Raw genomic sequence first — 27,918 nt, forward strand, 5'->3', positions numbered from 1 at the left:
AACAGAATATAGAAAGAGAACAGAAATCACCCAAGCCTACTACATTCTTCACATCGTGCTGCTCATGCAAGAAGTTCTGTGCATGCTCCCAAATCTCTCACCTTAATCCCCAGTACCAGCATAATCACAACTACTCTCTCCAGATGCCTCTGCAAGGTGCCTGGTACATGGCTGGTGCTCAATAAATATACATATGAATGAATGAATAGCTTCTCAACTGGTCTGTTCATTCAGGTGTGGTCCCTGCAGCCCATTTGTCAGCATGCTGCTTTCCTAATAATCCTTCTAAAGCCCAGTTGGATCTATTTAAAATCTTTCATGGCACCATGTTACTTACAGGATCAAGTCCAAACTACTTAGCTTGGAATACAAGGTCCTTCGTGATCCAACTCCTACAGCCTCTCCCCTACCCAATCTGGCATCTCACAGAAAGTCCCACGTGTGCAGATGCACATTGACACACACCCCCAGACTCGATCCAACCAGACTGAACTGCTTCTAGGTCCATGTTCACCTGAGATGTTTACACTATACGTTGTCTGAGTTGTTCCTTCCTGGAACACTCTCTACCCTATCATGTGTCCACCTGGTAAACATCTACATGTCCTTTCAAGGTCAATGACTTAAATGACTCCTTCCTCAGTGAAGCTTTCATGAGTTCCTAAACTGAGGTACCAATTTCTTATAATTGCCCTCCCTGTACCTAGCTCTGTAATTGTACCAGTCACAACTGAATGGCATTTCTTTGTGGGCATGAATATCTCTCCACTATTGATATCTTATCATCATGGCCACTTATATCTTGTCATTATATCTTCATACCAGCCATCTAATATGCTCTTAATAAATGTTTAATTGAGAATTTAGACTGAGACTGCTTAAGGCCAGATTCCTTTTCTTCTCCCTTTTTTCAAAAAATTTTCCCGGTATAGCATTATCTCAGTTACTTTCTTTGTAAAATAAGAGCATAAGTAAAACTGTGAGTCCTTTTTAGATTGCCTAGCTGAACATCTGGCCCCAGAGCGAAACCCTCCAAAGGGCCATCCACTTCCACTCTCTGCCTCTGGAAATGCCCTCAAGCCACGTGTCTAGTGCCTGGGAGGGTGCAGCAGGTACCTGCACCCTTCCCCCTGCAGAGGCTGTTGGGCAGAAGGCAGCCTCTGTTTCTCCCAGGAGTGTGCTCTGACATTTATTTGCATCTGGCCTTGGAGGGGCAGGCAAGTGAGGCCACTAGAAAAATACACAGTAACTATGAGGACCCTACCCATGACATCATTTCTGCTTCGCCTTGTCTTGGAGGCCTTCTTTTGCTGTTCGCTTCCATTATTTCCAGGTGGGCTTCCTTTTGATGTAAGTTCAGTCTATTATCTGGCCCACATCCAGAGAGTTTACAGACACAACTATTTTCTAAAGCAGCCCAACAAGATGTCCCCAGAATAGAATCTCTATCCTTCAAGACAGGAGTGAGTTTTCCATTCTCCTCTAGGTTTCCTAAGAAGCTAGAAGGCTGGCTTTGATGTGACCTACATATTCTAGTGCCTCTTTAGGAAGGAGTGCTCACTCTCCACATTATTCATAGAGACAGTCAGCTTTTCAAATGGGACACTGAAGCAAAACAAATAGCACAGGGGTAGACAAGTGTCAGCAACCACTGCCGTCAGCCTCGCAAGATCAAGTTCTGAATTCTCTTCCACGGGGCAACTTAATCCCTCTTACATCTGAGAGTGAAGTTACCGAAGGGAGCAGAATCCTAGCTACCTAATCAAACTGTGTGCTAGGAGCCGAAGCCACTGCTTCCAGGATGATTTCCACAGAACCAGGTTCTTTCATCCATCCTAGTGCAGACATGTGCTTCAGTGAGCAGCAAGTGTCTTTCCCATTGGGGTGGACTGACATTATCAAGGGCCAAGTTTTAAAGGCCAGAAAATGCCTGAATCTTGAAACCTGCTGAGACAACTGAGTCAAGGCCCCAAACACTGGATTAGGGCTCAAACGACCTTTTGGTTTGGGCTTAACAATTTTTTTTTGTCATGCCCTGTCAATTATTATAGAGGACCCGTGACTCAGTTATATCCTATTACGAAGTGAATATTCCTATTGAGCTATTGGTTATTTAACAAGCCACACACATCTGGCAGAAACAAAGGGTTTATCTGAAATATTTCTTCACGGGGAAAGAATACATTCTCTTTCTAGCACGCTGAAAGAGTTCACGTAAGTATTCTTCTCATAGGCCGGCCAAGGAAGGGAAAGCATTGTTGTGAGAGAAATTTAACTGCATTGCAGTTGCCAAATATTTAATACTTTAAAGAGGAAGTTCTAAAATTTAATAGTTGATTTTATTATTACTCTTTGGATATAATTAACTAGGGATGCACTTTAAACTGCGCTGTTCTGGCTATTGAAATGGATTTTATGGTTTACACTGGGGGAAAAAAAAATTCGGTCAGACCACGGGCTGCTCCCTTGGTGCGCATTATTAGAGTCTTCTTAGAGACAAGCAAGCAATTTTGCTGTCATTGGTCTTGTTCAAACAGAGTATGTTTACCTATGCAATACTCTTGGGAAAGGGTGTCAAAAAAGGATCACCAGTTAGTGGCTGACATACCTCCCGCATACACGTCGAAAAAGCTCCTCAAATAGCAAATGAACACATATATATCATTTTTTATGTGGCTGATAAAATGTTATATCATTAAGTGAAAAGAACATATTTGTCCCATCCAAGTTCAATTTAGACCTCACTTTCACTTCTAATAGAAACGAGGGCCCTGCGGCTCCACAGAGCATGTTCTATAGACACCAAAAAGCCCTTCAGGACTCGAGGGAAAGCAGGTGTTTACACAACGTCAACTCTTTAATGGGCTGTCGGGCATATTTCCCGTCAGTTCTCAGATATTGAAGAACTAAGTGGGCTACACTGAAAGCTGAGTCTTTCTGAATGTTTAACTTCATATTGTTATATTTCAAACGCCAAATTCTCCTCTCTGCTCCATCAAATCTATGCGTCCATTCACTCATTTATTCAACAAATAAATATTGAACAACAAATGACAAATATGCAACAGGCAGTAATCTGGGCTCTTGCAAAAAAGTGTACAAAACAAACAAGGCGCCTGCCCTCGAGGAACTTACAATCTTGTGAGGATGATAAATGAATAAGGAAGCAAAAAATCTGATCACAAATCAGAAATGCTATGGAGAAAGATTTAGTGCTGAAGTCAGAGAGAACTTCAGCACTAATGTTGGTTTTCTCGTGTATAAGTTGTAAATAATGAGACCTACTATATAGAGTTTGAAGATTAAATGAAACAAGACAGTGTAGATACATTTCTTAATGCTGTGCTCAGTATGAGGCAGGAGATCAATCATATAATTGAATACATGGGGAGGGTCTGTGGTGTGTTTGTCGGTGACTTGAAGATTGGGTAAGGGTTCCCCAGGGCTGAAATTCAGCCTTCACATTTTAAGACCATGTCATAGAGAACTAGGAACTAGTCATTCTTGCCATTTATTTGGAAGCATAAGCATGACAGTTTCCCGATTAGTTTCTCCTGAAGTATTCACCTGGTGTTTTGCTTACAAATTCTTTCAGCTCCTTTGAATGGCATAGTTGTCCTTGGGGGCCTTTTCAAGAAACCTCTCACAGTAGAGACATACCCTCTCACTCCAGTTTTATTGGAAGTGTAGATTCTTTTATAAAACACCTGATTCCTAGGGTTCTTTTTCACCTCCTGAGATCTAGAGAGATCCTTGACTTGGGATATCCTACTTACCAGAGATTTATTAACCATTTGCTATGCACCCCAATTTAATGTAATCCTTAAACAGCCTTGTGAGGTGTGTATTGTCATTTGCATTTTTAAAAGATGAAGAAACAGGAGCTCAAGGAGGTTAAGTAGGTTGCTCAGGGTTATAAAGCTAAAAAGTGATATAGACAGAATTATTTTATCAATCCATTTATTGAGTACCTGCTATGTTCCAGGCCTATCCTGGGGTGGGTGGTAATGATATACCATTGAAGGAAATGTGGGGAAAATGGACAGTTAAATAAGAAGTGTGAGGATGCTGTGAAGGAGGGACAGAGGAGAGAGGGAACATGTGACAGGGGGACCTACAATTGTAGGCTTCTGTGAGGAGCACCTTTGAGATTCAAAGGGTGATGTAGGCAAAAGAGTGTTTGGGGCCATGCGTGGTCATAGGCTGGGGGACAGACTGTCCTAGGCAGGTGGAACAGCATGTACAAAAGCCCTGAGGCAGAAAAGAAATGATGTATCTTCAAGGAACTGCAAAAAGGTAATTGTGCTTGGACTTTAAAGATCCAGGGAGACTGACATAAGATGAAGATGTTGAGGAAGGTTAGGGACTAAATCACACAGGACCTGGTTGGCTTCGTTAGGGGTATGGACTTTATCCTAATCTCAGTAAGAAGTCATTAAAGGACTTTAAGCTGGGAAGTGATTTAATCTCATTTGAAGTTTTTTAAAAGATCATGCTGACTGCTCGTGGAGAATGGAGTGCGAAGGAGGACAACTGAAAATCAGGAAGACTAATTAGGAGGCTGTGGCAATAGTCTAGATAGAAACTAATGGTAGTTTAGGGTGGTGGAGACAGAGAGCAGTGAAAGGATTCAAGAGATTTTAAAGAGGTAGACCTTTTGATTGGATCATTTGGGATGCTTGCAATTTCAACTAATAGAAACAGACTTAGAGAGTAGAATGAATTTATTGGCTTTTGTAACTGTAATATGCGGACGTAGGGCTGGGTTCAGGTGAAGCTCAATGAAGTCTCTCTGGGACTGGTTTCTGTTTGACTCTCTGCTTTACCTTCTGCCATATATGCTTTACCATAAGGAGACTACCTTTCTGCTCCCGAGGTGGCTGCCTGCAGTTCCAAGGCTACATGCTTCTTCTTTTACATCCTGTTTGGAAAAGAGAGTATCTTTGTTCCAGCATTCCCAGCAGACATCCCAAGTCTCACTCTGATTGGACCAACTTAAGTCTCATGTACATTTCAGAACCAGTTATTGGGATTCACTCAGAAGATGGAAGGCTCTGACTGACTGAGCCTGAGTCATGAGCTCTGCTCCTAGAGCTGTGGGGTCAGCTTTCCTGAAATCATGTGGTTCAGCAAATGGAAATGGAGACTGTTGAGAAGGGAGAAGGGAGGAATATATGCTGGGAGCCAGTTAAGGTCTTCTCTGTTAATGGGTTGAAAGTCAGGTTTTAGGGAAATGAGGGTCAAGGATGCACTCTGGTCATAGTGCTCATTTAGCTGGGGAGCAAGAGAGGCAGGTTTGTGGAGGAAGATGATGAGTTCAGGTGTGGTCTCAGTGCCTGAGAGACATCCAAACAGAGATGTCCGTCAGGAAGTTGGATGGGCCAGACTGTAGCTCAGAAAGTTGGTCCTGGCTGCAGACAGAATGAATGACCTGTTGTTGTTGACTGACCTGATCCCAAAACTTGTGACCTTAATCTGAAGGCATATTTTACATTATTTTTGAAATCTGTTTGATTCCCACAGCAACTTTCAGTGCAGGGAATGTTTAATCACATAGTAGTACTATATTATATATATTCTTTTAATGCTTACACCGATTGCTTTCCCATTTTATAGAGGTGAAAACTGAGGCACAGAAAGTTTACATGGAAGCTCATAGTGCTAATGAAGAGTAGCCAAGAAAGTCTGGCTCCAGAGCCCTTAATCTCTGTACATACTATTCTGCTCTAGCTGTGGAAACAGGAGGGGGATGGCTAAGATGATCACTTAGTCAGTCGGGTTCTTACACGAAGCAATGTGGTTGCTCCTCAATTGCCCCTGGTATGCTGGTCTTTGGAACTGAACTGCTTCTGAGGGGGCACAGCCCTAGAGGTGAGCATTCCAGTTTGTGGTGATCATCTTGGACCCCAGCATGGCAAGTGGGGATAGGAGCCTTCATTGTCAGAGACGTGAAACAGCTGAGCAAACCAAATGACATGAAGGTTTTTAAAATGAGGGTAGTATGATAGGGGATTCTGGGCCTCTAGAACCTTCTTTTGCCCCATTCTTGCTAAATCCTCATTCTTCTAAACCACTTTTGACAGCACTACAGAACTGGGAAAGGCTGAAGTGAGAGTGTATGCTTCTCTGACTTTTTCCTTAAGCAAAATAAAAATGATAGTTCTTTTCTGTCACTTCTTATTTTCTGTGCCTCTTTGTTCCCATTAGAATGGATAATTAAGAACTAAGGATAAATCCTGTTTTTTGTTTAAAAACTTTTTTTCCACCAAAGCATTATATCCGTAGTTTTTCCTCCCCGATGAATGATATAAACAAGCAAGTGGAAAACAATCCCACACCGTGTATCGAATAAGCAAACCTCTGAACTACCCACATTATTTAGTGAGAGGATTTTTTTTCCCCTGAATCAGACGTTTATCATAATGGTCAAAATAATCCTTGGCACTTCTCTAAGCTCGCTCATTATCATTCAATATGTTCAACAGAATTATTAAATTTAAAATAATATGGTGCACCTGGTTGAGATGATGGTGAGAGATTTGGCTTCCTGTCTGTTCGTTAAGGATGAATTCAACCCAAGGGTGTACTATGAACTTGGCAAATAGCATTATAATAGTGAGAGAATATTGCCTATTGGGTAGCAGGAGTTGATGATTAAATTTAAGTGTGTACTGTCCACATAAAACAAATAATGCTCTTTTTTTTAAACTTTTACTGGGAACATTCATCACTGGTGCCGAAGACGCGCAGTTGCTAATTATTGTGTTTTTAACTTGTAATATACTGTAAATTTTATATAATACTACTGTGACCTTATACAGAACAGAAGAGATGACAGGAGGCCTATAATTATTGTATGGGGAAGAAATGCCTGTAATTATCTACTATTTTTAGGACCAGCGTGCATGGCCTCTTAATTTACATAAGCTTTAGACATTCACACATTTTCTGTCTTTGCTTGTGGATGATAAATTTTGCTCAAATGAAATCAGAAGACATACCGTTAGATGAGGAGTTAGCCGACTGGGAGCTTGATTACAATGAACAACACAAGCTTTGGTGCCAGCTAAAAAAGGGGGCATTTATTTGGATGGGATTTGTTTAAGGCAAGATTCAAAACATTAAAAAACACACACCATATTACTATATTGGGCCTGATAACGTGTGATTATTTTTTAGAGAACTGGTTAAATTATCTTGTGGAAAAGCATTAACCTAACAAAGAGAAAACCTCTAGGATATTTATCACATGGAGGGTGATTATGACAGCATGTTCTTATTAGAGATGAATATTTTGTGCTCATTAAGGTTACCCCCTTGAGTGCTCAAGGATGCAAAGTGCATTGCAGTGAAGTACTATAGTTCTATTGTCTTGTGACCAGTTGCTGTTGGCTGGGAGGGTTTCATTCCAAATTAAGGGGCCTCTCTAAAAGACCCAGACCTGGCAGGGCCTGTATTTGAGCCACTGGGCAAATGGAAGAGACTGGGAAGTTTTCAATTCAAACACTCCAGGGATTTATCTGCAAGAATTGAGAGTGGTATCAAGAACCCTCTGGTCTCCCAGTGAGGGATAGCAGGTGGGAAGGGCGTGGATGGACTTGGTCCCTGAGAAGCCCCGCTTGAAGGAAATACAATACAGGAGATTCTACACCAAAACAACAGGCAAACTCAAACTCAACTACCTACTTTATGAAGGGATTTTTCACTATAAAAATAATTTTAAATGATTTCCCCCCAAATAGCAAGTTTTCCCGAGGCACATAACAGGTAACCGTTTTGTCTTATTCACTTCTTAGAAAATGATTATTACTTTTATTAGCTTACTGAAAATTACACATATGCAATTAAATTTAAAAGGCTGCATATGATTGTTAAAAAATATCATAAGGGGCTTCCCTGGTGGTGCAGTGGTTGACAGTCCGCCTGCCGATGCAGGGGGCACGGGTTCGTGCCCCGGTCCGGGAAGATGCCACATGCCGCGGAGCGGCTGGGCCCGTGAGCCATGGCCCCTGCGCGTCCGGAGCCCGTGCTCCGCAACGGGAGAGGCCGCAACAGTGAGAGGCCCGCGTACCGCAAAAAAAAAAAAAAAAAAAAAAAAAAATCATAAGGAAGATGAAACTTCACCCCAACCCCTCCCTCTCCCTCAAATTTTAAAATCTAAAGTATGGCAGAAAAGCAAGTTAAAAGTTTGGTTGGTTGGTTTATTGGGATTTTAAATGACCATGTAATAGATAATCCAAATGATCAAGAGTTGGCAGGATGTTTAGGTATGCATCATGTCCAAGGGCTCAGAGCCCATAGTATTCCTAACTATACCATACTCATGGGCTAGTCAGTCTAAGTTTTTGAAAAATATATATCTTTAAAATACAAGGACTGGGACTTCCCTGGTGGCACAGTGGTTAAGAATCCGCCTGCCAATATAGGGGACACGGGTTCGAGTCCTGGTCCGGGAAGATCCCGCATGCCCCGGAGCAACTAAGCCCGTATGCAACAACTACTGAGCTCATGTGCTGCAACTACTGAAGCCTGTGCACCTAGAGACCGTGCTCCGCAACAAGAGAAGCTACCACAGTGAGAAGCCCACGCACCGCAACGAAGAGTAGCCCCCACTCGCCGCAACTAGAGAAAGCCCGCGCACAGCAGCAAAGACCCAGAGCAGCCAAAAATAAATAAATAAATATTTTTTAAAAAATAAAATAAAATATAAGGACACTTTTTAAAAAATATAATCACAATACTATTATTACACCTAAAAAAATTTAACAATTCCCTAACACCATCAACTATCAAGTCAGTGTTCAGACTTCTCTGATTACTTACAATTTTTTCTGCCTTTGGTTTATTATTATTATTATTATTATTACATTTCATTTGTTTGAATCAGGATCCAGAGAAGATTCACGTATTGCTTGGTGATTAAGTCTCTTAATCTATAGGCTCCTCTTCCCGTTCTTTTTTTTCCCCTTTGTAAATTATTTGTTATAGAAACCTATTCATTTGTCCTGTAGAGTTTCCATATACTGGACATCATTACTAATTGCATCCTTGTGGTACCATTTACCATATTCCTCTGTCCCCTGTATTTCCCATGAGCCACTTGTTAGATCTAAAATTCAATTAAATTCAGATTTGGATTTTTGGCAAGACTGCTTCATAGGTGGTATTGTGTTCTATCAGTAGGCACATAATGTCTACCTCTTTTTTTGTGTCTCTCTATTTGTGATGTTAGCAATTGTTGACTATCATAGTTTAAATCCATTATTTTATTGAGAATTGCAAAATGGTGATGATTCTATCATTTCATTATCATTTTTTAACTAGACTACTCTATAGTAAGAAACATTTCTTTTTACTTTTTACTTTTTTTTTGTTGTTTAGAAACATTTCTTCATCAACTCTTTGGTTACCCAGAATATGACTGGTTTGACCAAAATTCCATTTGCAGGCTTCTCTTTCTTTGTGTAAAAAAATCTTGGAGTTTTGTAGATGTAGAAATCTTCGAGGGTTTTCAGTGAGTTGCTGGAGTGTAAACATCAGCCTAGTGAATAGGTCCCTTCCACACACTCAGACAATCATATATTCTCCTTGGGGATGATGAATCTCAACCCCCTTCTAGCTTTATTTGCCATTATTTCAACCTTTGAAATGGCGACGATTGTTTCTCTGACCTATATTAGAGTTGCCTTTGTACCTGCCTATCCTTCTATTGGACGTAGATAACTTGAGGGCAAGGTCTCTGTCTGATTCTTTATTTTTTAAATCTTTCACATGCAATGCAGTACTTGACACATGGTAAGAATTCAGTAAATATATGTTGTCTAAGAGAATAAATGAATGGTGTAGTCTTGGGGAAAGCATTGTTAGTGCCATGCTGGGATCATCGGCAGTATGGTCCGGTAGAAAGTATATTAGTCTGGGATTCAGCTGGACTCTGGCTCAAGTCAAAAGTCTTCAACTTTTTGTTATTAGTCAAAATGCCCCCAGTTTCTGGTGTGTAAAATAACACCTACCTACCACTCTCACAAGGTTATTGTCAAGGTTGGCAATCCAGTAGGGAGCTGTGATTTAAGGGCGAGAACTTGGCAGCCAAACAGAGATCAACATGCTCAGTCCCCACTATTTTCCTTTCTTCCCTGAGAAGTCATCTGTAAAATTACAGTAACAATACTTGCTTGCTTCTCTGGGCTTTGGTAAGAATTAAGGTATGTTAAGTAAACCATTAGTAAAAAATTTGGGTTATTTTTATGTGAAATTGCTTTGGTAAATTAGAAGTACTGTGCAGATTAAAACATTAAAAGTTATGTTTCCCATGACCTTTATATTCTCAGTCTTTGGAACTGTCTTCCTCTTCAAGGTACTTTAGAAGTGATTAAAAAGATGGAATCGTTGTTTTAGTTCTCACCAACTGAGGCTCATCACTGTCAGGCCAGGCTGGGTGACTTGCTTTCTCTGGCCCTGGCACTGGCTGAGAGCTGGCTGGAGGAAAGGCCCCGGATGAAAATGTCCTGGCAGTGAGAACATTAACACCCACTCTTGAGCCAGGAGGTAGGTGTTAATGTCTCTAGCTGGATTCCTAGCAGCGGAGATATTTAACACCTTCCTAGGATCCAGGAACCAGGCACCCTCTCTTCAAACCTAATTTGGCAGGTAAAAGGGAGAGAGAGCATTTCCAGTTGACCAGTTGAAGAAGTACAGAAAGCTCTGTGCCACAAAGACAGAAGCCAGTTATTGAAAGATAAACCCTAAATGGAGAAGGGGTCTTCTTTAATTGGGTTGTCTGGAGTATGACTCTGGTGAGACTTTTCCCAACAAACTTCACCCAGTATGGGCAGGTGGGGATGTTAGGAAAGTAGTGGCTCTAGGACAGGTTCAAGTTGTATAAAGTGCAGGACGGTTTGGAAATCCATGTCAGGATGCAGCCTAAAACACGATACTGTGACCAGCATAGTTGCCTGAGTGATTCTGTTCCCGGGAGGACCAGGAGTTCCTTTCTGGGGGTCAAGGTGTAAATGGGGGAACTCAGAGGAACAAATTCCTCAGGAGGAAGAACAGAGTGCTTCAACCAAGTTGCCTTTTGAAGCTGAGCCCAATTAGCTTGGGTTCAATTTGTAGGATGCTACGGATATCTTAGCCACAAAGTTCATAATGGAAGTCAGGCCACGCTAAGAATTAATAAAAACTTCCTTTTTTTTTTTTTTCCTCAGAGTTTGACTGATAGCAGAGGTGAATTTTGACTTAGACTGAAGTTGAAATGTACTTGTTTCCTCTCCAAACCTGAGGCCCATTTGCACAACAAGCAAAAAGACAAGGTAAACAACTTCTGTTTAGACTTTCCAAGGTCTGTTTCTCTGGATGACATAGAAAGAACTCTATGACACCACCTCACCTAGGAGTGAACCCAAACACTGGGGATCCTTTCAACATCCAAAAAGGGTCACTTCTTTGAAATGTGATGAATTCCTAGAATGACTTTCTCATTTAAATTACATGGATATCAGAGAAGCCCAGGCCAGGAGGTGAAGCAGAGCAAACTCACAATCTTTAACTACAAAAGAAAATACATATTTTTGATGAGCCTGCCCTGGCTGCCTTCTCAGGCTTAGAATGATGTTTTCTTCCCCTTTTTGCCTATGAGGAATGTTGTAAGTAGGCATAAACAAATGCCTTCATTATTTATCCTAGTCGTGCTGCACTAAATCATTCCATTCATTAGAAATTTGCTATTTTGTTTGGCTGGCAATTACTTAAGCTAATAGCCTATGAGAGTCTTCCTTGGGGTTAGCACTCGGAATTATCCTAGTGCAAGTGAATACCCATTGGACTGAAGGTTGCTACAAAAACTAAAGCCATGAGATTTGGTAAAATATCCCTCCACTGCCCTGACCTCTGACACCTTGCAGCCCAGGTTCTATTGTGAATGTAAGGACAATCACCTCTCCACTCGGGCTGTGGCCAAGTGTATTATCACAGAGTCCTGAGTGAATGTCTCTCTTGGAAATCAGACTAATGAGGAGTCTTCTTTCCAAATTTTCTTCAGAGTGATCATCCCTAATATAGAAGAAATGGTAAACAGTAGCAGGTTTTCCAAATGAAAACTTTGGTTTGGTTGATTGTCAAATACTGTGTTTTGTGCCATGCTGAGCTGTCATTGAACACTCTGTCACCACATCCCTTTCATGAAATTCCCAGAGACTAAGCTAGAGATCCAGATGGAGTGGACATCTAGCCATCTGTCCCCAAGCCAGCAACATTCCTGATTCTCCTGCTTCTGTCAATGGCACCATTGTCCTACTTACCCAGGCCCAGGGACACCTTTTCCTGAAGAGTCATCCTTTATTGTTCTTTCCAAATATGGCTGGATCTTTTCTCTCCCACTGGCATCACCCTGGTACAGGCGCACAACCCCAAATGACCATATGCATCCCAACTCATCTTTCTGCCACCACAAAGGGAACACAGTGCCTTCATATTTATTTACTTACGTGGACTGGGTACCGTGCTAAGTATTTTACATAAGTCATTTTATTTAATGCAAACAACCATGCTGAGAGGTAAGTACTGTTTTCATGCCAATTTTCAGGTACCTTGCTCATGGTCACAAGGCAAAGAATTTGAATCCAAGTGTTGTAAACTGATAGCATTTATGGCCCCAATTCTTCGTCCCTTCCTGTATCCTTGTCCTTTACCATGTGACTTCGCAGTTCCCCTGTGAAGAGGTGGACTCCGTTTCCCCCACCCCTTGAGGCTGAGCTCAGCCATGTGACTTGCTTTGGCCAACAGGATGATAGCAGATGTCATACAAGCAGAAGCTTTAAGAAATGCTCGCACATTTTTGTTTGCATTCTTGTTCTGTACCATAGCCACAAAGAAAAATGTCCAGATCAGCCTGCTGGAGGTGAAAGACCCATCAATTAGATTCAGGTCACCCCAGTTGTCCTGGCCTTGATCGCCTTAGATCAGAATATAGCCAGCCAAGACAGCAGAGCTGTCCAGCTGCCTAGGCGTCAAAATTCATTACACAATAACTTTTCATCATATTTCTGTTAAAAAACAACCTACTTACCAGTTAATCAGCCTACCCATTCTTTTTTGATAACTCCATCACTTCAGAAATCAATGAAATTGAAAACAGGAAATCAATAGAGAAACCAACAAAACCCAAAGCTGGTTCTTTGAAAAGATCAATAAAATCGATAAACCTCTAGCCAGACTGACTAAGAAAAAAACAGAGAAGACACAAATTGCTAATATTAAAAATGATAGAGGAGGAATAACTATACATCCCATGGACATTACAAGGATAGTAAACGAGTTCTATGGACAACTCTACACCCACAAGTTCAATGACCTAGATGAAATGGACCAATTCCTTAAAAGACGCAATCTGCCCAAACTCACACAAGAAAAAATAGACAATCTGAATTAGAATATATCAGTTAAAGAGATTAAATTAATAATTAATAACCTTCCAAAACAAAAAGTACCAGGCCTGGATGGGTTCATTGGTGAGTTCTACCAAACATTTAAGGAAGAAATGATACCAATGCTCTACAATCTTTTCCAGAATATAGAAGCAGAGAGGATGCTTCTAAACTCATTCTATGAGTCCAGCATTACCTTAATACCAAAACCAGACAAAAACATTATAAGAAAAGAAAACTGCAGACAGACATTATTCATAAACATGGGTGCAAAAATCCTCAGTGAAATTTTAGCAAATAGAATCCAACAATGTATTAAAAGAATCCTATACCATGACCAAGTGGGATTTATCCCAGGTATGCAAGGCTGGTTCAACATTCAAATATCACTTAATGTAATCCATCACATCAGTAGGCTGAATTTTAAAAAAATCACATGATCATATGAATAGATGCAGAAAAAGCATGTGGCAAAATCTATCATCCTTTCATGATAGAAAAAAAAAATTCAGAAAAGTAGGAATAAAGGGAACTTCCTCAACTGGATAATGAATATTTACAAAAAAAAAAATAAAACCTACAGCTAACAACATACTTAACAGTGAGAAACCTGAAACTTTTCTGTGAAGATCAGGAACAAGACAAGGATGTCCCCTCTCATCACTCCTTTTCAACATATTACTGAAAATCCTGGCTAATGCAATAAAACAAGAATAGGAAATAAAAGGTGTATGGATTAGGAAGGAAGAAATAAAATTGTCTTTGTTCACAGAAGACATGATCATCTATGTAGAAATTCTGAAAGAACTGACAAAGAGAAAACCTCTTGGAACTAATAAGCACTTATAACAAGACTGCAGGGTACAAGGTTAACACACAAAAGTCAGTCACTTTCCTATATACCAGCAATGAACAAATGGAATTTGAAATAAAAAATACACTACATTAGCACCCCCAAAATGAAATGAGATACTTAAGTATGAATCTAACAAAATATGTACAAGGTCTATATAAGGAAAACTACAAGACTGTGAAGAAAGATATCAAAGAAGAGTGAAGTAAGTAGACAGCTATTCCATGTCACGGGTAGGAAGATTCAATATTGTCAAGATAGTTCCTTTTAACTTGATCTATAGATTCAATGCAATCTCAATAAAAATTCTAGCAAGTCATTTTGTGGATATTAATAGAATGAAATGAGATACTTAAGTATGAATCTAACAAAATATGTACAAGGTCTATATAAGGAAAACTACAAGACTGTGAAGAAAGATATCAAAGAAGAGTGAAGTAAGTAGACAGCTATTCCATGTCACGGGTAGGAAGATTCAACATTGTCAAGATAGTTCCTTTTAACTTGATCTATAGATTCAATGCAATCCCAATAAAAATTCTAGCAAGTCATTTTGTGGATATTAATACAGAGATTTCTAAGGTTTATATGGAGAGGCAAAAGACCTAGAATAGCCATCACAATATTAAAGAGAACAAAGCTGGAGGACTGACACTGCCCAACTTCAAGACTAACTATGAAGCTACAGTAATCAAGATAGGATGCTACCAGTGAAAGAACAGACAAATCAACGGAACAGAATAAGGAGCCCAGAAATAGACCCACACAAATATAGTCAACTGATCTTTGGCAAAGGAGTAAAGGCAATACAATAAAGAAAGGACAGTCTTTTCAACAAATGGTGCTGGAACAAATGCACATCCACATGCAAAAAAATCATTCTAGACACAGACCTTACCCCCTTCACAAAAATTAACTCAAAATGGATCTTAGACATAAATGTAAAACACAAAACTATAAAAATCCTAGAACATAACATAGAAAATCTAGATGACCTTGGATTTGGTGATGACTTTTTAGATACAAAACCAATGGCAGGATACATGAGAGAAAAAAATTTTAAGCTGGCTTTCATTAAAACTTAAAAAAAAAACCCAACTTTTGGTCTATGAAAGACAAATTGAAAAGAATAAGAAGAGAAGTCTCACACTGGAAAAATATTTGCAATAGACATATCTGATAAAGATTGTTATCCAAAATACATAAAGAACTCATAGACTTCAACAATAAGAAAACAAATAACCCAATTAAAAATGGACCGAAACCTTAACAGACACCTCACCAAAGAAGATATACAGATGACAAATAAGTATATGAAAAATTGCTCCACATCATGTTATTAAAGAAATACAAATTAAAACAACAATGTGATGCCATTACACACCTATTAGAATGGCCAAATACCAGAACACTGATAACACCCAATGCTAGTGAGGATATGGAGCAATAGGAGTTCTCGTTCATTGCTGGTGAGAATGCAAAATGGTACAGCTACTTTGGAAGATAGTTCGGCAGTTTGTTACAAAACTAAGCATACTCTTACCATATGATCCAGCAAACACACTTGTTGATATTTATCCAAAGGAGTGGAAAACATGTCCACACAGAAACCTGCTCATGGGTATTTATAGCAGCTTTATTCATAATTGCAAAAACTTGGAAGCAACTAAGACATCCTTCAGTAGGTGAATGGATAAATAAACTGTGATATGTCCAGACAATGGAATATCATTCAGCCCTAAAAAGAAATGAGTTATCAAGAAATGAAAAAGCATGGAGGAAACAAATGCATGTTACTAAGTGGAAGAAGCCAATCTGAAGAGGATATATGCTGTATGATTCCAACTCTATGACACTCTGGAGAAGACGAAACTTTGGAGACAGAAAAAAGATCAGTGAGTGCCAGGGGTTGGGGAGGGATGGATGAATTGGTGAAGCACAAAGAGTTTTTAGGGCAGTGAAACTACTCTGTATATGTCTATAATGGTGGACACATGTCATCATACATTTGTCAAAACCCATAGAATGTATAACACCAAGAGTGAACCCTAATGTAAACTATGGACTTTGGGTGATAATGATGTGCCAGTGTAGGTTCATCAGTTAACATGATAATGTGGTAGGCTTATCAGTTATAACAAATGTACCACTCTAGTGGGAGATGTTGATAGTGGGAGAAGCTGTGTGTGAGGGGGGACAGGGAGTATATGGAAACTCTGTACTTCTGCTCAAATTTGCTATGAACTTAAAACTGCTCAAAAATTCCTTGGTTTTTTTCCCACTGTCTTCCCAGCTCACAGAGTCCTCTCCCCCTGGGGAGAGTGAGACCATTTCCAAGACCAATGATCTGAGAGCCTTTTCCTGGGGTAGCAAGCTCTCAGCCCGGCATCTCTCTTCTTTCCTCAGAGCTCTAAAGCAGCAGTTCTCAACTGGGGGTAATGAGGGAGTGTCAAAATTTGATTGTGGTGATGGGAGAAGGTATTGCCAAAGCTCCCCCGCTGACTCCATGCCCCCTTCCCCACCCAGCCCAGCCATACCCACACTCATTGAGAACCACAACTCTAATAGTTAGACCTTTAGTGCAAGGAAATATCTGTCCCCTCAGCTAGGTATATTCCACCAGGGAAATCAGATTCTCTTTCAATATACCTTATTATGCAGATATTTCAAGTAGAAAGTACTTTGCCCTGGCCTCAAATTATCCCAGCCATGATCTCAATCTGATCGTTTTGTTTTAACAGTTCCAACCTTAGAATATTCAATTCCACCTTGTTCTGTGCAGAAGTCTGTGTATCCATAAAAATAGACCATGTTTCTTTGTCCTTGTGAGTCTTGATAATTATACAGGATTTTGATATTTTGTGTGACACGTGTATTTATTGTGCATGCACGCATAACATACTAACTGAATTATTCTAAAAACACAAATACTTTGCGGGCTACAGAAACACATACTAAATATCTAAATCTACAAACTGCTGACCAACAGCACCTTTCCCAACAAAGAGAGCAGTTTAATAACAGTGTTAGAAAGCTGGCAATATGTTTGTTAAAATCTTTAATTTCCCAGAAGCCTCTTAAGGCAAAAGGTGTAAATGGAGAAACTGTCCCAGCCTGCGTGCTCCGTGATGGCTCTGTTCCAAGCCCAGATGGGCTGGTGAGGAAACTGTGAACGGACAAATGATAACAGACTACTCTGTAATCCCAACAACAGCTCATTAGCAATCTGTCAGAGATTTTAATACGTATACTGGTGACAATGCAGAAATCACACAATGGTGACACGATCGTGCTCGCGTCTAACTGAAAAGGCCATTGTAAACGGATTGGCATGCTGGCTATAAATAAAACTGTAATGTCGCTAGAAGCACAGGCATATGGATATTTGTGCTCTTGTTGGAAAAGGATGATTTTGTGTGCTCTTAGGCCATCACAAGGAGCTGAGATAACAATGGTTTCGTGATGGAAATCATTAATAAATAAACAGCTAGGCCAGCATGGTGGGAAATGTGAGGGACATAAAGCCATACGGGTTTCCAAAGAATGAACAGTGCTATTTCTCAGTTCTGAAAAAGACTGTGTCAACAATTTAAAATTCCCTTGGATCACAAACCTGGTTTCCAAATGATTTTAAACTTGCTAGTTAGTGGTTCAAATAGTTGCCATTGAAAATGTATTTATTAAAAAGGAAAAGAAAATATATTTGTTTACGTTGTGTGTACACAACGGCCTGGATTTAATGGATAATTAGGGTTTGGTCTCTGAAGGGAGAAAGGGAATGAACATTTATGGAGCACCTATTATATGACAAGTACTTCACACTTGTGATCGTATTTAATTTTCACAACCCTGTTAAATGAGATATAGAGGAGATATTTTCCCCCATTTTACAGGTGCAGAAGTAAATGAGCCCCAGAGAGACTACAAGACTTCATGAAGACAGTAAAGCTAGTAAGTGGAGATGATTCTATTTGAACTTAGCTCGGTATGGTTCCAAAGCTAATCTTTTTCTCCCACTGCATTACACTGCCTCTCAAGTTGTCTGTCATGCAAACTGGGGAGTAGCCTTTTAGGATCCTTATTACTTACTGTGGACAGGCACAAGGGCCCTGGAGATTAAACTGGGCTCCACTTAGATGAAGGTATCCAATTTTGCTGGCACAAATGGACACTGACATTTTAAAAGTATCTACTTTTCAATCTCTTTTGGGGCAATATCTGTGCTTCAGTGTTGGGACATTGCTGCACATGACATGAGGAGTTAAACTAATGATCTATAAAATCCAGTCAAAAGTAGTTTTGAAAGATTACATATATTATATTATTCCATTTATATAAAGCTCAGAAACAGATCAAATTAATTAAAACTGTTTGTTAGAAATCAGGATGGTGGCTACATGGGTAAAACTGCAAGCAGGCACCAGGGGATTCAGGTATTCCTCTGTTTCTTGATCTGGATGCTGGTTGTACCACTGTGTTCACTTTGTGAAAATGCACTGAGTTCATATACTTATGATTTGAACACTTTCCCAAATGTACATCGTACTTCAGTAACATTTACCAAACAAACAAACAAAAAAATGGAAGACAGAATTTTTCCTTACATGATTCAGATTGGATGCTTACATGATCAATTTTCATACTTTGTGGCCTTGTGCAAAATTGTTCTTAGGTGAAGCTTATAGTTAGAAATCTTCTTCTAGAGTTTGGAGATTCTAAGCAGAGGAATATGCACCTGCCTTTGTGTGAATGAGTGTATGTACTCTTACTTAAGCATGTTCTGATCCTGGAAATGGAGTGATACCTGAGTTCTTTCTTACTCTCAACTCTCAAACTCCTGGAAACACTGGGGTGGATACAGGATGCTGGTCAAATGTGAATTTTTCACGGGTGGAGCTTGCGGATATAGCCGTCTCAGGTGGTGACCCCTTGTTGACAGCTATCTCCTCTGCAAATGGCAGTGGCAGGCACCTTCCCCTCTCAAGAACTAACTTGTCCAGCCAAGGTGTTGAACCCACTCTTACCTTGCGTCTTCCTCCCATTTCTCCTCAACTCAGCTTATTACCAGGTTCCAGCAGAAGAGACAAGGGGTTGCTTGGGGAGGATTTTTGTTTCCCACATACACCTGAAGGGCTGATTCTGAGGGCTCTGACAGATTTGCTCTGTTCGCCCATACCTCAAACATACTTCCTACCTTAGAGCATATATGCAACTTCATGACAGTCTTTTTTACCTAAAAGATAACTACAAATGAGATAGATTGTTGAAATGCTGCACGGAGTAGCCTTTGACAAAGTAACAACCTCCCTTCTAGAACTTTATTCTAAAGATGTCATCAGACAAGTTTCTAAAGACGTATATTTCTCAAAGTGTGGTTTGAGGACTACCAGCATCAATATCACCTGTAAAATCATGGTAAAATGTGGATTCCTGGGTCTTACACCTTTCTTACTGAAGCAGAATCTCAGATGTGGAGATTTTACATCTCCATGCATCCCTATATTTAGAATACCCCAGATGATCCTTAGTCACATTAAAGTTTGAGGATCATTGGTGCACAGCAGGGATGATCTTGCAATATTATTTGAAAGAGGAACAAAAAAGAGGGGAGCCTACATGTTCACCAGAAGAGGATTAGTTAAAATAATTTATAATAATATTCTGCAGCTTTGAATATGTGATGTAGATTCATATTTATTGACATGGAAAATGGTTACAACATATTGCTGAATGACAAAAAGCAGGTTATACTACAGTGTGTTATAATCTGATAACATTTTTGTTTCTAAATATGTGTGTAAGTGATACCAGAATACCAACAATGCTTATCTCTGGATGATATCCTTATTTTTCATTGCTTTCCTCTATATCTTCTGATTGTTTTTCAATGAACATGCAAAACATATTACATTTATATTCTAGTAACTCAATAAAGCTATTTAAAAAATAGAAAAAGAAAAGTATTTGATATTTGATTTCTTGGACACGTACTACAGGTATACCATCTCAGTGAAATTTGTGGCTGGTTAATTCAGAAGATAGCAACGGCTATCTCATCTTTTGAAGATGTGAAATGTCTAGAAGACACCTCTCTGTTGGTCCATCGATCAGCCAATATCGCCCTTGAGTAGAACCTTCTGAACACAACATTGGCTTTAAAGCTGATGTTTTGTATCACAGGGATTTTTACTTATTAGAACTAGTGTCTTTTGTGGAGGTTAAGAATGGTGTAAGACTGAGAAATGCATTCTCTGATTTTGAGAAGTGAATCTGGTGCTAAAAGAGAAACTGCCCGACTCTTGCCTATAGCAGAAGATTTGCAGCAGTGGAAAAGAGAACTGAGGAAAAGGACAGGTCATTGAATTGCAGTTGTACCCTACTTTTTATTCTTTCTTTCTACCTCTTGCCCCTAAAGTGTCTTTTTTTTTCTTTCTTTTTCATCAACTTATTATTGTAATGAAAGAGAGACAAAATGAGATCCACTGAAAATTCTGGTATTTTGCCTCTCAGACCACAATCTTGGGAGTGCATTTTTCTTAATCCAGTTCTGTTTTAAATGTTGTCAGGATGTACCATAATTGGGTGTGGTAAATGACACTGGAACCACATTGCTACTCACTCTGGAAATGATATGAGCTCAGCATGCTGCTGATCAAATGCATTTCTGCATTAAAACTATTACAGGCAGAATGCCTCGATGGGATTCTTTCCTCCTAATAGTTTTCCAGGGTTGATGCTGAAAGGGTTCTGTCAATCAAGTCTGAAAATCAGCTTAGCACCCTGACTTGGCTTAATAAAATGCAGCTGGCAGGATCTCAGCTCAGAGGCCACCGTTCCCTGGTTCCGACATTATAAAGCCCCACTAAAAATGCCTCATTATAATTGATGCTCACTGATAATACACCTTTTTTAAAAAAATGCAAAGAATACCTCCAGAAAGAGTCTTTGCCTTACACAAGCCTGCTAGAAGAGAGACACATATCAAAGACAGCTAAAAAGAAGTAGGACAGGCTAAATGTATTTTCACAAGTACCCTTGAGATGGACTCGATGAGGATTCTGACTTTATTAGGTGGCTTGGGGTCAGGATAATGCACCAAGAATCGATATAGAAATAGGAATATTGCCCAGATTGTGTGGTTGTGAAGGGGGCTCTGATAGTACTGTCACCAATAATGGGAAGATGAGAATTCCAAATGAAAAAATTTATTTTACTAAGGAAAACAAGATGTCATGATGCAGAAAGGCTGTGACAACTGATCCACCAGTTAGGACAGAACAAACGCCTCTTGAATCATTAAGTCACTACCTGACTATGTAGCCCCCAGACCACCATCTCTCAGTTCTTCTAAAACTAAGACTTCTAGGCCAGTTGATTCCACTTCTCTTTGAATAGAAAAATCTTCTCTCCTGGCTTCTTGGACAAAGGCACCCACACTAAAACGATCCACAGTAAAAGGACATTCGGGAGGTCAAAGTGCTAGAGTGAAGCTTCATGGTTTTCAAGCAAATTCTACTTTCTGGAAAGTTTCTGCTGGCTGACTCTGAGGAAGGAGAAAATGGAATAGAGAAACAAAGCCTGAGGTGAGGGGCGGATTTTCCCATCGGGGAACTCTCGTTGTGGTAGAATATCATTAAGGTGTATTACAAACCAGGAAACTGAGGAAGAAACATTACTAATTATACTTCAATGTTGTTTCTTTGAATCTCTATTCAGAGACAGCTGGCGTGATTTCACAGGAAGGGGGAAGAAAACAGTTTTTCATGGGTGGTAGAGCTACTGTTAAGGAAGTTTTAATGAGGCACTCTGGGCATGGTCTTCTTAGCACAACTAAAATGGCTCTGGAGGTGGTGGGGTCACGTGACATTAATAAGGGGAAACGCTTGATTCCATTCTATTTGCTTCAGATTCCTCTCCAAATATTAATTGCCTGAATTTCCCTGGTCAAGTAAAAAGAATAAGCATCATATAATATTAATTGCCTGAATTTCCCTGGTCAAGTAAAAAGAATAAGCATATGCAAATTTTTCATTTGGCTCTTTTATTACATTGGCCTGTATTCCTTCCAGATGTGGTCCGTGCAGGTGAGAAGCAGAGCCTCCTGCGCTGTCCTTGGGATGAGTTATGACTGGCTTATGTTGAGGACTCATTTTGTGCTGCGCCTTGGACCGAGCTCTTTATAAACCTTATCTCCTCCTGACTTCCACACCACTCTGCCTCCTGCGCTGTCCTTGGGATGAGTTATGACTGGCTTATGTTGAGGACTCATTTTGTGCTGCGCCTTGGACCGAGCTCTTTATAAACCTTATCTCCTCCTGACTTCCACACCAATAAGGAGCTTTCCTACCACTACCACCTACCTTAACTCTGCCTCTTCCTTTCCTAAAAGCGATGGCTCATCACTCTGCACTGTATTTCTGTGTTAGTGCCCCAAATATAATTTTACCCCTTGCCTCCCCCTGCTCCCCTCCCTGTGCCTCAGTTAGGATAACTGTACTTCAGTGACAGAACTCAATCCAAGTTCCTGTTTCTGGCATCTGTCTAGGTCCCCAAGGTCCTGGGGACTGACCCTGCCATAGCCCCAACCCAATAGGTTGAGCCTGTCCCTTGGGAACAGAGCCTGGACCCTGTCTGCCAACCAGAGGGCTCTGGGTACCTGCTTCCCTTGTTTTCCTTTTCCCGTGCTCTGCTCGTATATTGGGACACTTTCCTTCAATGAGTTCAAGTAGGGAAAAGCACCTAGCACCATGCCTGACACAGAGGGCACTAAATAAATGCTAGAATCCCTTTATTCAACTAGGCCCCCAAGTCCCTGACTGGGATGGCCACATTCCTGGGACACCAGACCTCGACCACTTATCAGAACCTCTTCTAGCTATACCCCCCATACTTCCATCTCCTCCAGTTCATTGATTTTGGGCTCAACCTTGCCCTTCACACCATTCGTATCACAGCTGAGAGTTCTGGTGAATTTAATCAGACGTCTTCCTTGAACACCTTGAAATAAAGGCCAGAAGATCCCAGAACAATTTCACACTAAAATTCTCTTTTGTTCAACAAATGTATATTGATGATTCAAGCTCTGGGCCTCCATGGTCCCAGCCTAGGTTGGATGCAGGTAATTACGAGGTGAAAAAGCAGGTCTAGCCTTGCCTCTCTTCTTACCTCTTGCCTCCCTCATTCCTGGAAGCCACAATCCCTACCCAAGGTGCACCCTCTGCAGTCTCATCCTCTGCCCCTTTAGCCAGTCCAGCTTCCCCCCCATCCCAAGTGCCTTTTCAGGTCCTCTGTCCTACATGCACACAAGTGAAGAGAGTGTCTTCTCTCCTCCACTGAACCAGCAGTAGGATGACATCCTTTTAGAACTCTACTACTGCTTCCCAAACAGCCTCTAAAGTCCTCAGGTGAGACTTATTGTTTATTATTCATTTGTTAATTAGTCAGTTCATTCACCAATCAATTACACATTGTACCCTGCCTAGAGACCACATAGCATAGGGTTAGAGCATGGACTCTGGAATGAGACTGAGTTTAAAGCCTGGGTCTGCCACTTACTCACTGCGAAACCTTGGGAATGTTGCTTTTCTTCTCTGTGCATCCGTTTCCTCATCTATAAAATATGAGAGAGTACTTGACAGGGTTATTATGAGAACTAAGTGAGTTAGAACAGCACTTTCCACAGAGATATTATCTTTGAGTCTTAGCTACCACTGCCATTGAGTGCCAGCACTGGGCTAGGAGCTGGGAGGCAGTGGTGAACAGTACCGATAGTCAAACAAGCAAATATAGGAAAGCAGGAGGATTGTAGTAGACTAGTACCAGGTGCTTGAGTGCGTAGTGGGAGCGTCGCCTGGAGGGCTTGTTAAACACAGGTAGCCAGACCCTACTGTATGTTTCCTATTGCTGCTGTAACAAATTATCACAAACTTAGTGATTTAAAACAACTCAAATGTATTATAGTTGTGAAATTCAGAAGTCCAAAATGGCTCTGACTGCGAAAAAAATCAAGTTTTCAGCAGGGCTGAGCTCCTTTCTGGAGGTTCTTGGGGAGAATAGCTTTCTTGTCTTTTCTAGCTCTGGAGGCTGTGCACATTCCTTGGCTAGTGTCCCCTCTTCATCTTCAAATCTAGCAATGGCTAGTCAAGTCTCTCTCATGATGATATCTCTCTGGTTCTGACTCTTCTATCTCCTTCCCCATTTAAGGACTCTTGTGATTACACTGGACCTACCTGGATAATCCAGGATAACCTCTTTATTTTAAAATCAGGTGACGGGAAATCTTAATTCCATCTGCAGCTTCAATTCCCCTTTGCCATCTAATGTAAGATATTCAGAGGTTCTGTGGATTAGGATGTGGACATCTTTGGGGAGGGCAATATTCTGCCTATCACGCCTATTCTCAGAGTTTTTGATTCACTAGGTCTATGATGGGGCCCAAGAATTTGCATTTCTAACAAGTTCTCAGATGCTCCTGTTACTACTGATCCAGGACCCACTTTGAGAACAGCTGGTTTAGAGACTCTGGTCATTCACATCTTCATCCATTCAACAGATTTTTTGGATCTCTAACTGTGAGCCCAACCCTATCCCAGATGCTGGTAATGGTGCCTGCCAATAAAAACAATTTAAAAAGGAAAGAAAAGAAAAGAAAAAAGCCCATAATCTAGCAAGGGGGCCAACAATTTCAGTGTGGGGTGATGTATAATCTAATAGAGCTATGTGCAAAATGCTAAGCCTTCCCAGAGAACAGCAACTAACAGGGGCCAGGGTGGGCTTCGTAGAGCAAGTGACATGCAAACTGGCTATGAACAATAAAGAGGAGATTTTCAGAAAGTTAAGGAGGGGAAGATTATTGCAGGTATTGGGGAACAGCATATGAAAAAGAGCATGATGTGTTTAGGGAATGGGGAGTAGTTCTCTGCAGGTGGAGTGGATAGTGCATTGCAGTGGGAGAAGAGTTGGAATAGGCCATATTGAGGAGTGCAGTGGACCTGTTTAAGTTACCTGCCCAGCCCACACCGTCTTCATTGAGAACATTCCTCTCTACTCCTCCAAAGATATGAACCTCAGGCTGGCATGTTTTGTCCACATGATCTTTCTTGACCCATGAGCTAAGCCAATCAGAATTCCTTTCTCACGAATGTATTCTAAGAGATATGAAGGTTAGGTAGACTTGGATTAAGAGTGTCTGTTGGGGTGGGGGGGATCATGTGTATTGATAAACATGTGTGAGGGTAGTGAGGAGATGGAGGGGGTGCTGCAGGAGAATGGGGCAAAGTCACTGAAAGAAGAGATGAGATACTGAAGGCAGTGGGAGAGGAGCCTGCAAACGTGGGACACTGTCCACGACAGCTCCCCTGATGCCTGGCTCTACTTCTTGTCTCACGAATATTTCTTTGTTTCTTTATTTCTTTGTTTGCCTGTTTCTTTTTTTTTTTAATTTTTTAAAACTTAAAAAAAATATTTATTATCATTATTATTGGGGCTGTGTTGGGTCTTTACTGCTGTGTGCATGGGCTTTCTCTAGTTGTGGCGAGTGGGGGCTACTCTTCATTGTGGTGCACGGGCTTCTCATGGTGGTGGCTTCTCTTGTTGCAGAGCATGGGCTCTAGGCATGCAGGCTTCAGCAGTTGCAGCACGCAGGCTCAGTAGTTGTGGCTCACAGGCTCTAGAGCGCAGCCTCAGTAGTTGTGGCGCACGGGCTTAGTTGCTCCGTGGCATGTGGGATCTTCTCGGACCAGGGCTCGAACCTGTGTCCCCCGCACTGGCAGGTGGATTCTTAACCACTGTGCCACCAGGGAAGTCCTGTTTCTTTTTTTGATACCTTATTTTTAGGTAGTTTTACATTCACAACAAAATCGAGAGGACAGTACAGAGGTTTCCCATTTACCTCCTACCCCCACAGAGCATAGCATTTCATCGTCAGTATCACTCACCAGTGTGGTACATTTTTTACCAAGGATGAACCTACATTGACACATCATAAGCACCCAAAGTCCGTCTCTGGACTCTCTTTATAATAAATCTTTTTCTTAAATGAGATAGAATACATTTCTTTCTTTTTTTTCTTTTCTCTTTTTGCAACCAATAATCACTAACTGATATGAAGAGTTTAGATTTTATCTAGGCAGAAGTGAGCCAGTGGAAGTGTATGAGGCAAAGGAGTAACACAGTTAGATTTGTGTTTCAGAAAGATCTCTGGCAGCAAAAGGGGTTGGGGAAGGAAGCTGGTGAAAGGCTCTAGCATTGGTCTGGGCAGTAGAGGATGAGAGCCTAAACTGAGGCAGCAGCGGTGAGGATGGAAGGAGGGGGTGTGTCTGAGGGATACTTGGAGGTAGAATTGACAGGTCTTAGCATCTTGAGTTGCAGGGAGCCCAGGCCACAAAGAGTTAAGGAAAGTCCTCAGTTTCTAGCTCAATGAATTGAAAGAACTGCAAACCTGTTAACAGAGAAAGTGAGGACAGAATCACATTTGGATGAAAGATATTAAGGTTAGTTTTAGACATATGTAGCATTTGAGAAGCCTGTGGCAATATCCAGTAGACACTGACACTTTATTCCTGGAGGTCAATAGATGAGTTAGAATAAAGGTGCATATAGGTGGCATCCACCTGATGGATTAGATTCCAGAAACAGTTTAGCATGAGAAGGAAGGAAGGAAGGAAGGAAGGAATCACCACCAACTCATCGAGAACTTTCTAACCATTGCTCACCCCGCTCACAAGTTGTTCCTGCCTCATTGCAAATATTTCCCTGCATACATAAAATTTTGTTACAAAAAATAAAATGTTGGGTAAGAGCCTTTTGAATTCAACCAGCCATGTCACCCCAGCTGAAGAAAGCCATTCCCTCTGCATTAGGCCAACTGGTGAATAAGCAGTTCTCCGTCCAGACCCTTAGCACAGAGCGTTCTGCACAGTAATTAACCAAGAGCAGAAGGAAGGAAGGAAGGGAGAGAGAGAGAAAGAGAGGGAGGGAGGGGGGGGGGGGGGGAGAGAAAGAAAGAGAGAAAGAAGAAAGAAAGAAAGAAAGAAAGATAAAAAAGAAAGAGGAAGGAAGAGAAAGAAAGAAAGAAAAAGAAAGGAAGGAAGGAAGGAAGAAAAGTGAAACAACAGAAACACAGACAACACAAACATTGACGGCCAGAAGAGTGACATGAGGACATGAGAAGGAAGGGTGAGAGGGGTAGGACAGCCGGGAGAGAGAATCATAGAAGCTAAGGAAGGAGAGCTTTAAGCATCAGGGAATGCCCATGCAGGTCAAATTAAATAATATGAAAGCTGGAAGGGGTTCGCAGTATTTGATATTTGAGACATTGCTGTCTTTTAAAGAGAGCAGTTACATCAAAGTGGAGATAGCGGTAATAAGGTGAGGTCATCTTGGTTGAGAAGTGACTGTTTGCTAAGGAAGTAGGCAAAACAAGTGACAGCTACCCTCTCTAGAAGTTTGGATGTGAAGGAAAAGACACATTTGGGCAGAAGCTTAAGGATGAAGACAGAGTAGACTGTAAAACTGACCTTCATTCTTCATCCCTCCCTGAAACCACACCTTTTGTGATGTGACTTTGCAGCTCCTCCGATCAAGTCTATTTCCTTGCTCTTGGGCTGGCCTGTGGTTTGCTTTTGCCCATAAAATGAGGCA

This window comes from Physeter macrocephalus, chromosome 4, assembly GCF_002837175.3.
Source record: "Physeter macrocephalus isolate SW-GA chromosome 4, ASM283717v5, whole genome shotgun sequence".
In the NCBI taxonomy this organism is placed as follows: Eukaryota; Metazoa; Chordata; class Mammalia; order Artiodactyla; family Physeteridae; genus Physeter; species Physeter macrocephalus.